General features: G+C 45.7%; 1 long non-coding RNA gene across 5 annotated transcripts in view; it reads left to right on the top strand.

Moving 5' to 3' along the window:
* Nucleotides 1-766: 766 nt before the first annotated feature.
* Nucleotides 767-13,567, top strand: part of LOC112551225 — a 22,496-nt gene continuing 9,695 nt past the window's right edge. For 3 of the 5 annotated variants that reach the window (XR_003095449.1, XR_003095450.1, XR_003095448.1), the window contains exons 1-2: nucleotides 767-894; nucleotides 1,114-1,239. This is a non-coding gene — a long non-coding RNA (uncharacterized LOC112551225). Of the gene's footprint in view, nucleotides 970-1,113; nucleotides 1,240-13,567 lie in introns of all 5 variants that reach the window. The other 2 variants (XR_003095452.1, XR_003095451.1) reach the window with 2 other exon arrangements.

Raw genomic sequence — 13,567 nt, forward strand, 5'->3', positions numbered from 1 at the left:
TGTGTCATACTAAATAACTGTAATTGTCCCTCTGGCCTTAAATTTATTAATTAACTTTTCATTTATTCTTGCCAGTTAACTATTGCTGCAGATCTGCCCAGCTTCTGAATGAATCAGCCTCACAGATCTTGTTTGTTCACCACACTCTGAAACTTTATTTTTCTAGAAACAAGTTATCTATGTCCTTTAATATTTCATATTGCTTCTGAACAGTTTTCATTATAACCCATGGTAATTTTCAGTGACATACTTTCTCATACAGATTTCTTGGGAGTAGAAATTTCCCTTTTTGCTTTCTTTCCAAAGGTGAATTTTTAACCTGTATGAAAATTTGAGCAATAGAGTTTGATCAGACCACATGGAGTATGAAGGGAAGGGGTGCACTGGTATATTGGTTGGCTATTGGATCAGAATCAATAAACAGAGAAATGACGTTTTCATCTATTAGGTTTTTTTGGTCAGTGTAGCCAATAACTGTGACTGTGCCTGCAGCACCCTGGTGAGCATAGTCCCACGCCCTGCTGCTAGCCTGAGCCTACAGCAGACTACAGGTCATGGCGAGCAGTGGAAGCGGGAGGGGGTGCCAGGGAGTGGTCACAGGGCACCACGCTCAGCAACAAAGGGGCCGCTACAGGCTCCTATTGCTGCTGCCACTGTCATGGCAATACTGCACATGCAGGAGGAGCCTGAGCACCAGAGCTGCTGCAGAGTTACTGGGCTGTTTATGGGCAGGGTAACGTACCGTGCAAGGGACATTCTGTTCTGCTGGGCATCAGGTGACTTTGCAAAAGTGGCTTCTCCCTGGTGACTGCAAGAACTCGACTGTGCAGAGCCCATTGGCGCTGAGGCAGCAGCAAGCGCTGGGCTTCAAAATCACCCAGTGCCACTGTGTGTGTGAGGATCCACCCCACCCACCTGGGATGGCAGCATGAGCTGTGCAGGGAGTGGGGCTGCGGGTACAAGCCATGGGTGAGGGGGCAACATGCATGGGAATAAGGCTTGGTATTACTTATGAGAGCTTGCACTTGGTATTACTTATGAGAGCTTCTTTACATCGTGGGTAAACTCATCTGATATAGATCCACTTAGCTCTATTGTTTTCTCTATCCTAAGAGATTATTCGGGATCAAACTTCCTACATGTGGATCATCACCACCTTTGGAAAGATACCAAGCATGGATACATTTTTGACTGCAGGAGCAGAAAGTGAATTTTGGAGACAGTCATCAGAAGAATGATGTAAGTTTACCTTGTCTGAGGATCCAACTCTATTACTATCATTTGTATCAAGTAACAATTCTTTGTTCCATTTTGCTATTCTGGACTCCTACCTTCTCTTTTGAATTTCTGCCTAAACCATTGATCTTTCCCAAATGTATTGATTTCTCTTATTAGCAATACTTTTATTTGGATTCCAACACACAGCACATCAAGCTACAGCCGCAGAGTGTAAAATCTAAGGACCAGATTGTGACTGCCTTCCTGACAATGAATAATTTTTCAGTTGGGGCAGATTACTCCACTGAGTTCACTAGTGCTGCTTGCTTGTATCACAAAGTACCTGTTAGCATAGGTCAGGGTATTGCACTGTGGCTTTAAGAATACAAGTAATGTACATTGCCAGCCAGTAGGCCTGTGTGAAGTGGTTAGTATTTGCTTCAGATTCTGCTGATTCAGGGGACAGTGATTTGATTTGGTGATTCGATCTGTCCTGAATTGATTCAGCTGAATCTGATTTGGAGATTTGGCTGCTGCCAAATCTCCAAATCAGCCAGGCCCCATTCCCCACAGCCCGGCAATGGCTGCCCTGTCCGCCCCAGCTCCCGGCTCTTCGGGTGCTGCTGGATGGGGGGGGGGCAATCCCTGCTGCACCTCACTGCCCCATGCTGCATGGGGGCTCTGCATGAGCCCCCAACCTCCCCCCTTCATTCCCCCCCACCCACAGGTGCCCCGCCTGGGCCAGCTCCAGCCCTTTAAGAAAAAAAAAGAGAAAACCCCCGGACCCACCGCTTCAGCCAGCAGGGGGCGATCCCCGCTGCCCACCGCTGCCCCGCACCACGTGGGGGGCTCTGCATGAGCCCCCAAAGTCCCAAGGCCACTGCAGAAGCCGTGAAGTACCATAACTCCTAATAACTTGTAGAGCCTGCCTTTCAAAGAGTCTGGCAGCAGCACACCCAGATGTGTATTGCCCCAAACCTCTGCCCCACTGGAACTGGCCTCCACTTTCCATCAAGTGAATAGGTCTGGCTAGTAAGATGCATACTTCACTGTCAGCCCATCTCTTCTGCAGCACCACAGCCTCATAGGACTTCCATCCAGCTTAATAATACTTTATTCCTAAAAGTATGATCTGCCTTTCATTCAAACCCAGGACACCTGGATCAGGCCCATGTAGCTCCTCAACACACAAGGCAATGGAGAGAAGTATCAATGTTCCCATTTTTTCCACATGAGCAGCAGACTGAATTGAATTGCAGGCTGCCCTTGGTGAAGTAGGGTGCTTGGGCCAGGGCTTGCCACCTGCCTGTAGGCGAATCCTTGCCTGGGTTCCCTGTATCTGGAGTGAGCAGAGAGTGCAAACTGCAGCCATTGTGGTGAACTGAGATGCAAGTTTTACAAGAGGGCTGGCACAGCCCTTTGGCTGCTACAGAATCCCATGGCTTTTGTTTTACAAAGATAACATCAACTTTCTGCTTAATAGCTAAGTCATGTCTTATCCCATGACTTTATTGTCTCATGATTACAGGGGTGTAGGTTGTAGCCGTGTAGGTTGTCTCATGATTAACTTTTAATATGCTGGGTTTTTTTAGACTGCCAATTAAATTGACTAGACTTAAGACTATGATTTCCAAAATGTTTCTCCCTGGGATGCTTTCGTAAACAGGTTTTGAAAACCTTAGCTGTAATCACATTCGCAGATGACTTTATCTACAACTGCAAGTTAGAATGACCCTAGAGGCCATGTTACTCTTCTGTTTTGCAACTGTTCTCCTAAAGGTGGAGACCAGCTGTAATGGGGCTCATAATGCTTTGCTACTGAGCAAAAGGAGCAGTCTAAAAGCCAACAGACTGTTATCCTAAATCAACTGTGGATTCTCTTTATACACATCATCCAGCTGTGTTGATACATTATCAGGCTGACCTGTTAAGTAGATCTATAGCCCTGGTAAGTGTTTTTTCTTACACACTACTCTCTTTCTATTAGTGCTTCCTAGGCTGCAGTATCAATCTATCACTATTTCCTATTGCAGCTTGCAGTGAAGGAAGTATCACAGTTTTCTACCAGGGAAGAAGAAAACAGCAAATGTAAAGAACACAGCTGGAACCTTCTTCTGTGCTTCTCCTTATAAAATGATGGGCAAGATTCTCAGCTGGTGAAAATCAGTGGCATTCCACTGATTTTGGTGAGTCTACACCAATTTACTTGAGCTGAGCATCTGATCCCATCATGTCTAGGAAAACTAGATTAGGTCCAGTGGATTGCTGACTTTCTTTTATGAAGAAGCTGTAAAAAGTTCTTTTCTTCTGCTACTGCTTCTCCCCAGGGACCTGTTGGCAGAGAGAGTGGAGTCTCTCAGCAATAATACATTTCAGAGTTATTATGCCAGCAGAAAAGAAACAAGGATTTTGAACTCAGTAATTTTTTTTTATGACAGGCGAGAACACACACACAAAAAACCCTTTGCACAAGTCTCCAGGCACACACTGCTTCCCCAGCCCATTGAAATGTGAATGGTTGTAGACTGATGTGATTGCTTGTTTTTCACCATGTGATAAAGGCAATAAATGATACCTTTTGTCATCTAAGAGTTAGGATCCTGCACATATCCACGTACTTTGCATTTGCATTGGGGGAGGCTCAGTGGACAGAGCACTGGATTTTGGACCCATGAGACCTGAATTCTGGTCCCATCTTGCCTCAAGGCCATGGGCAAATCACTCTTCCTTTGTAATTCTCTCTCCCCCTTCCACCCTCTGTTTCTATATCTCCCGTCCTCCATCCTTGCCTTGACTATTTCAACTGTGAACTCTTCAGGCCAGTGAATGCTGGTCCAGTGTATAGCACAACAGGGCCCCAGTCTTTGTGGGTGCTAATGTATAGTAATGCTAATACTAATACTAATGGCTCCTTGTAAGAAATTACTGAATTGTCAGCAGAGGCGTATTCTCTTTATAAAGGTTAATCTTCCAAGTTAATGATTTGCTATATTATTGGGAGATGCTGAGTACTGCAATATTGGTGTTTAATGCGGTCCAAAACAAAGGCACAGGAAGCAATAAAGATTTACTGTGGCTAATGTGCAAGAGAGATGAATTTTATCAGTCTTTGTGAGATTTGATGGGCTGAAGGATTTGCCATGGTGTGGCAGCCTCACCTAAGGGAAGCCAGGCTGACAGCTAGTAATTGTTCATTGTATTTCCAGTTCATAGGATTCCAGATTCCCCACCCCACCTCCCTCCCCCACCTTCATCCCAAGATTCTTCTTGCTGTGATTTTTCAGAATCCATGAAGCACAAGGAGCTGTTTGTTTAAATGGTGTTGTGAAATCTGGAAGAGGTAGTGGGAATGTACAGCACCACAACCCCTCCCTCCTTTTAACCTAAACCATTAGCAATAAGTTCAATGTTTTCCTTTAGCAAAGCCAACTCAGTTGGTAGGCAGAGACAGGCAGAACCAACTGTTTGTTTTAGCTTAGTAAGACCTTCTTCGTGGCATTTTGGTTTTGGAAAGGAGGTGGGGTTGTGTAGTGAGGAGTGAGACACCTACTTAAACAGGTAAGACAAGCTGGCATTATTTATTATATAGTACAGCTGAGTTAAAAGCAGCTGAGAATGACTTCTAAATAAATTGGTTTGGGAAGGAAAATGTGGAAAGAGATACTAAGTGCAATATTGATACACCTGGCTGGTTACCATTCTGCTGCCTGAGATGGGATTTCATTTAGCAACATGACAATTTGACGTTTGGTACAGATCTTGTCCATGGCTGCTTCCCTTGTACCAAGAAAATTATTTTGATTTAATGAATGGGAATAAGAATATTTCAACCACCTCCCAGGAAGATAATGTCAGAGTCATCAAGTGTACTGCAGGGTGAATGCAAATGAGCAAGATCTCCACTTACCTCATGATTACTATGGATGTCGTTCAAATTCCTTGCATCTACCTTGGGATAGTTTTCTTTCTGAATCAGACTAAATTTACTGTGTCCATTGGCTCTGAAATCTGCATACCCACTCTCCCCTCCACTTTGTCTATGACCCAGATGGAAATACTTCAATCAATCTTATTTTCCACTGTATTTCCCTCCAGTTCATTAAAATCAAGTAAAGAGGCTCATCTTTGGGTAAGTCATAGCCCTCAGCATTACCATGCAAAAGACTTGGGGCCTATTCCACTTATTAGGCATCTAAGCAGATGCTACATTGCCATAGCAATGAGCTATAATGTAGCTTGTCACTACAATGATGTAGTATTGGTGGACACAAACTGCGAAGCTGCTGCTACTGCGCAGTAGGTTCAGAAGCAACCTGTGCGACATCAGGACTCTGCAGCATCGGCAGTTACCACACAGTTATTTAGTATGTGTTCTAAGTGTATATAGTAGTCTAATTCTACTCCATGTCCCCCTGTAAACCAATTAAATGTGCCTTTATTCTTAGGTGGAGGCCTGGTTGCAAAAAGTAGTGTGAAGGATTTCATAGACATCAGGGCTGGAAGGGACCTCGGAAGATCATCGAGTCCAGCCCCCCGCCCAAAGGGCAGGAAGTCAGCTGGGGTCATAGGATCCCAGCAAGATAAGCATCCAGTTTCATCTTGAAGGTGTTCAATGAAGGCGCTTGAACCACCTCCGGTGGCAGGCTGTTCCAGACCTTGGGGGCTCGGACAGTAAAGAAATTCTTCCTTATGTCCAGCCTGAAACGATCTTGAAGTAGTTTGTGACCATTCGACCTCGTCATCCCTTGGGGCGCTCTGGTGAACAAACGTTCCCCCAGATGCTGGTGGTCACCCCTGATAAACTTGTAGGTGGCCATCAGATCACCCCTGAGCCTGCGCTTTTTCAGGCTAAAGAGCCCCAGGGCTCTCAGCCTGTCATCGTAGGGTCTGTTTCCCTGACCTCTGATCATGCGCGTGGCTCTTCTCTGGACTCTCTCAAGCTTCTCCACATCCTTTTTGAATTGTGGAGCCCAAAACTGGACACGGTACTCCAGCTGCGGCCTCACTAAGGCCGAGTACAGGGGGAGAATGACGTCCCGGGATTTGCTTGAGAAGCATCTATGGATGCAAGCCAGCGTTTTGGTCGCTTTACTAGCCACCGCATCGCATTGCAGGCTCATGTTCATCTTGTGGTCAATGATGACCCCCAAGTCTCTTTCTTCCATAGTGCTAGCCAACATAGCACTGCCAAGCCTATAAGGATGCTGCGGGTTTTTTTTCCCAAGGTGGAGAACCTTGCATTTATCGGCGTTGAACACCATCAGATTCTCGTCCGCCCACTTGCTGAGCCTGTCCAGGTCAGCCTGGATAACCTGCCTGTCTTCTGGTGTGGATGCTTTGCCCCAAAGTTTGGTGTCATCGGCGAACTTGGCCAGTCCGCTTCTGACTCCAGTGTCCACATCATTAATGAAGATGTTGAACAGTATGGGTCCAAGGACAGAGCCTTGGGGAACCCCACTGGTCACAGGACACCACGATGAGTGACTTCCATCAATTACTACCCTACTACAAGGAGAACTCACTTGTCTTCTACATTAATAGTTTTTCAGGGCTTCAAGCATCTGGCCTGTGGCTTCTCTGCTATGTTACTTTGCTTTTAAGCTTATGAAACTTCATTGATTTAAATGGAATCGTATCAGTATAAAACTGGCAGGATATTGTGGAAAATCTGGGTCTTTTTGGTTTTTTGATCTTCAGCACCAGCCTCCCAGCTCCCACATGGAAGTGGCTGCTGTGACTTCAGTGTACTCCACCTTTGAGCAAAACAGCTACTCCTGCAGCTGTTTTAGAAGGAGAAGCAATGGTGGCAAAGTTATTCGGTTGTCACTCTGCCAATCAACTATGCAAACATCAACTTTCATACAGTTGAAAGCCAGGAAAGCAGACCTACCTATTCAGTCAGAGCCCATAAAACAGCAGCCTCCTTCAGCCACTGCCAGTAAGTCAACACCCAGTCCTTCTCTCCTGAACCAACTAGATGTATAAAGCCAACAATATCGTAACACAAGGAAAAGGAGGGTTTCAGCAGGCAGTGGATTTACTGTTTTCCTGGTTTTATGAGCTCTGTCTTTGAAGGGTGTGCATACTTCCTGGGCTTCCAGCCAGATGAAAATCCGTGTTTCCAGTTGTCCCAGTGCTGCCTTGTTGGGCTGTAAAGGGATCCCTGTTTACTCCTCTCTTTTGTTACAAAAAAGAGGTCACAGTATTGAGCCCCAGCTCAAGTCTGGGATCGTGCCCGGTATGCAAAAGCCAATAAAGATACCAGGGGTGAAAGTATAAAGATTTATTGCTAGCAATACAAAGTGCAAGCGGAATAATTTCACGTAACAAGCACACAGATTCTTAATTCTAAGCATCTTTTATACAGGAGTATTGGACCTTCATAAGCATTCTTGTTTGCTAATTGGTTATAAGGGAGTGACGCAAGGAGTTCTTTACTGAGCATGTCTCTATACCTGTGTTTTAGCTATGTATCTCATTTCCATACATGTATGTTTCATTAGCATACTTTCTCCCCACCTAGGGGTGTGAATCTTAATATTTAAATCAGCTCTTTGCCCTCTTTGCCTCTGATTCTGCTTTTGTTTTCAAGCCTCCTTTATCTAAGACTGTCTCCTCCTTATCATTGCAGATGGGCATTAGTTACATAACAGAGACTTTTGCTTGGGATTTGTGTAGTGGTTTCTAGGTCAAACCTGACAACAGTGCTGATCTTGATAGAGAGAGTTTGAAAGGGTAGAAAGTGGGGTGATTAGGGTTCCTCTGGATCTCTGGGGAGAATATAAAAAATCAATTAAGAGTCAAAATGAAACTAAAGAATGGCCCATTATGCCCTTTGCCAAAATATTGGCCTTTATTTTATGATTCCATGTCTAAGTATAGTGGAGCAAATTAAGAAAAACCTGAACTCTAAATGCCAATCTCAGCCAGTATAAATCGAAGCATTTCCTTTATACCAGATGAATCTAGTGAGCATCTGGTTTGGCCCTCGGCTTCAGAATGCAGAACAAAGGACTGCTTCCTCCTGTTGAAGTTGGTAACAAAACTCCCTTTGAATTTGCTGTGACCAGGATCAATACAAAAATGCAGTTTGCTACATGTATTAACAGAGACTATAGAGAGAAGATGCCAAGGGGCTCAGAATGTATTACTGGAGAGTGATATGCCCGGATGTTAACAAAATATTCCCAGGTGGCAAAAGATCAAGTAAGGCCAGATCCTCATCTGATACAAATGGGCATAGCTTTTTCCTTTTTTAGAAGTCAGTGAAGGTACACCAGTATACAACAGCTGAGAATCTAGTCCAAAATTCCAAAGTGAGAAATGGAAGGCTACGTATAGAGACCAAAACAGAAGAGTGCAAATGACCAGAGAAATATGGAGTTGAAAGAGGATGGAATTTTTACAGCATTGGTGGCTTAATTTATTGTTACGTGCATACTGACTTACTGAAAGTCTTCTAACACAGATTGTGGCTCACTATGTCTCACAAACTGGATCAGTGTGATACAAAATATTTACCGTCATGAGCAAGTAGTTTCAGAAGGGGACTCAGTGCTTCACTTTATTGAGACATAATGATTTGTAGCAATAGCACTTAAAAAAAGACAGAAGAAAAAGCAAAGGAAAGCAGATGGTCCTCAAAATAAATGGTAAAATCTCAACTCTGTATTGCAGTTACCTGTGAACTAAATTTCTGGGGAAGTGGAACTATGACTGTTTAGAAGAACCTATAGCAGAGTTTAAAAAATATCTGTTTAAAGGGTCCTTTTTTGGACATCAGGATGTTGTTCTAGTTAATTCTTTATTCAACAGGAAAAACACTTAAATTGGAAGAATTAGGTTTCTGCCTCATTTGCTGTTAGCAATGTTATTTGTTTTCTACACAGATATGTATAATTATGTGTGTGTTTGTAAGGGAGGATAACCGCAAATAGCAAAAAGTATTAGCTATTTTTTCCAAATATCTAACAAAGCATTCACTAAATAGAGCAGAAAATGGCTGTGTACCTTCAGACTCCATCAGGGTGGATCCAGCGGGCAGGTGTATCCCCTCCCTTTGATTCTTTGTCCACCCAAAGTTTAAAACCAACTGTCTGGCAGTGACAGCAGCATTTCTCAGCAGGCAGCAGTGAGGGAGCCACTGACTCATAATTATCTGCCTGATTCCTTCTAAACTCTTCATTCCACAGGTGTTAAACAGCTCTCTCCTTTTTAATGGTCGTGATGTTATGCTAATCAAGCTATCCTTTCTCTTTTAATTCTGCTGTCTCTTAGCTGCTCCTAGTAAATTAGCTCCTATTCCACATGCCTACAGACTGTTTTTAATTCTAACTAAAAACATTAATTCAGGCATGGAAATGTTCACTCAGGTGCATATTAACTCAGGTGTGGAAATAACTTCCAGTTATTTGGATGTGCTGTCAAGATGTTCAGGAAGGCTAGATTTTGTTTCATGAATCTGAAAAAGAGATGTACATTTAATTATAATGACTATAGGACTAATGAAACAACAGCTTTTGATTATTTTTTTACCTAGTTTGTTGCGTCGTTTATACACAATATGTGATATAGCAAATTAATACACATTCCAATTATGTTATTTTTGTTTTTGCTTGAGTCCTAAACTGAATAATATATCTCTGGGTTCCTAGCTTATCAGTAAAGTTTCTAATTTCTTTTGAACTGGAGAAAAATATGTGTTGTGTTATATGCAATGAGGCACCACATGATCTGCACTCTTGTTTTCAAAATCCTAGATACACCAATGGATGCTACATATATAGCATATGCTATATATCTCTGATTTAGTTAGTCTATAAGGTGAAAATCTACTCTGCCTTCTGCATGTGACTTCAGACACCTCAGTCTCAGGCACAAAATCAGTGATCCATTGAAGCCAATAGAAAAATTTCCACTGACTATGTTGGAGCCAGGACTTAGGGTGTCTGTCCTTTTAGCTGAAGGCAAACTCCATGCAACGGAATTTAATGGGGTGTGAGGGCATGTGTAAGTATTTTGCTGAATGGGGATGGCCTACTGCTATGAAGCTAAGGGAGCACTATAATCTCCATATGCTTTAAGTTAGGGGGTAAGCTGTTATTTGGGCTAGAGGGCCACTTAATGAGTTTTGGTGAGCTGTTGAGGGGCACACACACATGCACTCATGCATATGCATGCATGCACATGCACAGATGTGTGCACACACACACGCCCTCCCCTGCCCCAGCCTGTCCGCCCAGAGCCTGAAGTCTGGAGCCAGCACCTGCTGGCTACATCCACAGCTGTGGGGGCAGAGGATGGAGCCTGGTTGTGGGCCTCTGTGCTATCCCACCCCACTATCTGTGCTCCTGGTGAATGTGCACATCTCCCCTGCCACCACTCTGTGGCTCACAGGAGTCCTGATGGTGGGGCAGGATGGGACAACATGGAGGCCTGTGGCCAGGCTCCATCTCCCATGGGTAGGGGCTAGACAAGGTAGGGGAAGCACCATGACCATGTAGGTGGGCTACCCAGGGTAATGCTGGGGTGATGGAGGAAGCAGAGAGGAGATGAGTGACTGGAGTGCTGGAGGAGGCGGTGAGAAGGCGAGCTCTTATCCAGGAACATTATGGAGGGTCGAACAAGTCATCAGAAGTCTTGAGAGCATCCGCGATGAGGACAACTATGGGTGAGCCTACAGAGGGCGTGGCTGAGGAGGTCAGGGATTGGTCAGCGGTTGGCTGGCGGGACAAGGTGGTGGCATCGGAGAGTAAGAAGCAGAGTGAGACAGAGCTGAGACAAGGTTCCAGAGATGGGGGGCAGCAGCAGGAGCAGCGGCAGAGCTGGGGTGAGATCAGTGAAAATGCGGGGAAGGTTTCAGAAGCTTCCTATTATTTGTGGGGAAAGGGAGACCCACAAAGAACAGTGAAACTGCATGTGAAAGCCACCCTGAGCCCTGAGGGGGTGAAGGGGAAAACTGCTATGTTGAGAGTAGACTTTGAGGACTTAAGTCAATTCTAAAGACCTGAGCTGCGTGGTGGTGTCTGACAATTTCTGCCACTGGAATATAACTTTTTGGAGGCAAGAGGCATACTCTGCTTTCTGGGCCTGTTACGCTGAAGTGGCAGGCAATGAGGACTTGCAGGGTCTACGTTTTGAAACTGGCCAGAAAGCCCAGGAAATAGTGCTGTACTTTAAAATGTACATGGATGACTTAGAGCCTGAAGATGTGAGGAGGTGGCTGAAGGGGCGGGTCTAAAAGATCCTGGACATCGAGTGCATCCTGGACCAGTGGCAAATCTGGACCAGGGCATGGAGGGCCAGGGTGGTCATAGAGGAAGACCTGAGATTCCGGGGGGGAGGTTGGGTAAGGCACCTGCTCTCCATGGTGTTGATAGGGCCCCACTGGGGGTACGTAAGATACCATGGCCAACCTAAACTCAGCACCAGGTGCAGCTTGGAAGGGCATTTAGCTGCCTTCTGTAGCCTGACTGTTTGCTACAGGTGTGGCTGCATGGGGCACTAGGCCAAAGCCTGTAAAGAGCAACTGAAATGTACTGGCAGTGCCAGTACCCCCACTCATATGCAAACAAGATACACAAGCAATTCCAACATGGACACCTTTGTAATCGATGAAACACCGGAAGAGGAGCAGAAAGACGACGTGATCAAGGCAGCAAATCTGCTCGCAGGATCAGAAGAAGAGGTGCAGATGGAAGAGGACTAGAGTGAGGGACCAGGGGAGAGGGGACAAGAGTTGGAGCCAGCAGGCATGGACCTGGAACTGTTTGGGGATAAAGAGAAAGAGCCTCCTCTCCTGGGCCAGTAAAAAGAAAGAAAAAATGTAGTGGGAAGCCGAAGAAAAAGAGGCTGGAGGAGAGAGGGGGGAAGGACTATGAGACAGAAGAGGGGGTGATTGGAAAAGAGGGGGGAAGAGCTGGGACCTGCCTGTGGTAGACAAGATGCTGAGGAAGGTGGAAGGAGCTGGGTTCCTAAGCTTCACTGCAATCAAACACCTTGCAAGGGCCACGGAAATGCGAAAAGTGGCGGGGCAGACACCTCAGAGTTAAGTAGTGGGACAGACGAGACATGATGCAGGGTTCTCACTGGATAATAGCTGTAATGGCCTTGATCTTGGCATCAGTAAATGTGAGAAGTCTATATGGGAGGCAGAGATGGGAAATAATGCAGAGAACCTTACAAGCCCTAGACATGCAAGTGGTGGGCTTGCAGGAGTGTGGGATACCATGGGGGAAAACTTATAAATACTTGGAGAAGCCATGGAGGGTGAGACTGTCGTGGTGGAAGGGTTCTAATAAGAATAAAGCCGCGGGAGTGGGGATCCTGGGGAGGGAGGGAGGCTTGAAATTCAAAGACCTGCAGGTCTTAGAAGAGGGGAGAGTGCAGAGAGCAGTGGTGGAGGTTAAGGGAGTGGACATGACGCTATACAATGTATATGCACCAGCTGAGACAATGGAGAGGGTGCCCTTGTTTAAAAAAATGGGGGTGTGTGTAGGGGAAGGGCAGGGCTATGGATCGTGATGGGGGATTTTAACTGCATTTTTGAAGAGGGTGGATGGATTGGGATGGGGCGGGGAGTAGGGATGGATACCCGAGGGGGTGGATTAAGGACAAGGGTCTTCAGGATGTTTGGGAAGGGATGGGGGTGTTTACTAGGGTGGACCCAGGTGGGAGAGGGCAATCAAGGATTGACTTTGTGTTGATTTCGGAGGGTTCGGAGATCTGCAACAAGTGGCTGATTGATGTAAACTTGTCAGATCATTGTGTCTTGTGGGTGGAGGTGGGTGTTGGGGAGGGGCTTAAACAGGAGAAAGGGGCATGGAAATTGACTGTTTCCTTACTGGATGATGTCCAAGAATGCAATGTCTTTCAAAGGGCAGACCGCCAGTGGCAAACTTGGCAGCCATTTTTCCCAACATGGTGGGACTGGCAGGTGAAAATTAAGGGGTGCGTGCGGGAGTGGTTCAATCGAGTGGGGAGGAGGCAGGCACAAGGGAAAAAGTAGTAGTTAGTGCATTTGCAAGGGGAAGTTCAAGGACTGTGGGAAAAGTTGAAGAGGGGGAAGTGGTGAAGAGAGAATGGGAAAGGGCGAGAGAGGGGGTGAAAAACTGGTTCCAGAGCAGGATGAAAGAGCGGATGTTCCTGGCAAAGGCAGAGTTGGTGGACAAGAGGGAGGAATGGGGGAGTTATTTTGCCTTGTGAGTGAAAAGGAAGAAGTGGGTGAGGGGGGAGGTTTGCACAGCAGATGGAGGGAGGGTGGAGAATGCTGAAGGGGTTTTGCGGGAGGTGACCAAGTATTACAGGGACTTGTTTCGCAGGAAAGCAGTGGGGCGGGAACAGATGGAGG

Source organism: Alligator sinensis, unplaced genomic scaffold (assembly GCF_000455745.1).
Source record: "Alligator sinensis unplaced genomic scaffold, ASM45574v1 scaffold372_1, whole genome shotgun sequence".
Classification (NCBI taxonomy): domain Eukaryota; kingdom Metazoa; phylum Chordata; order Crocodylia; family Alligatoridae; genus Alligator; species Alligator sinensis.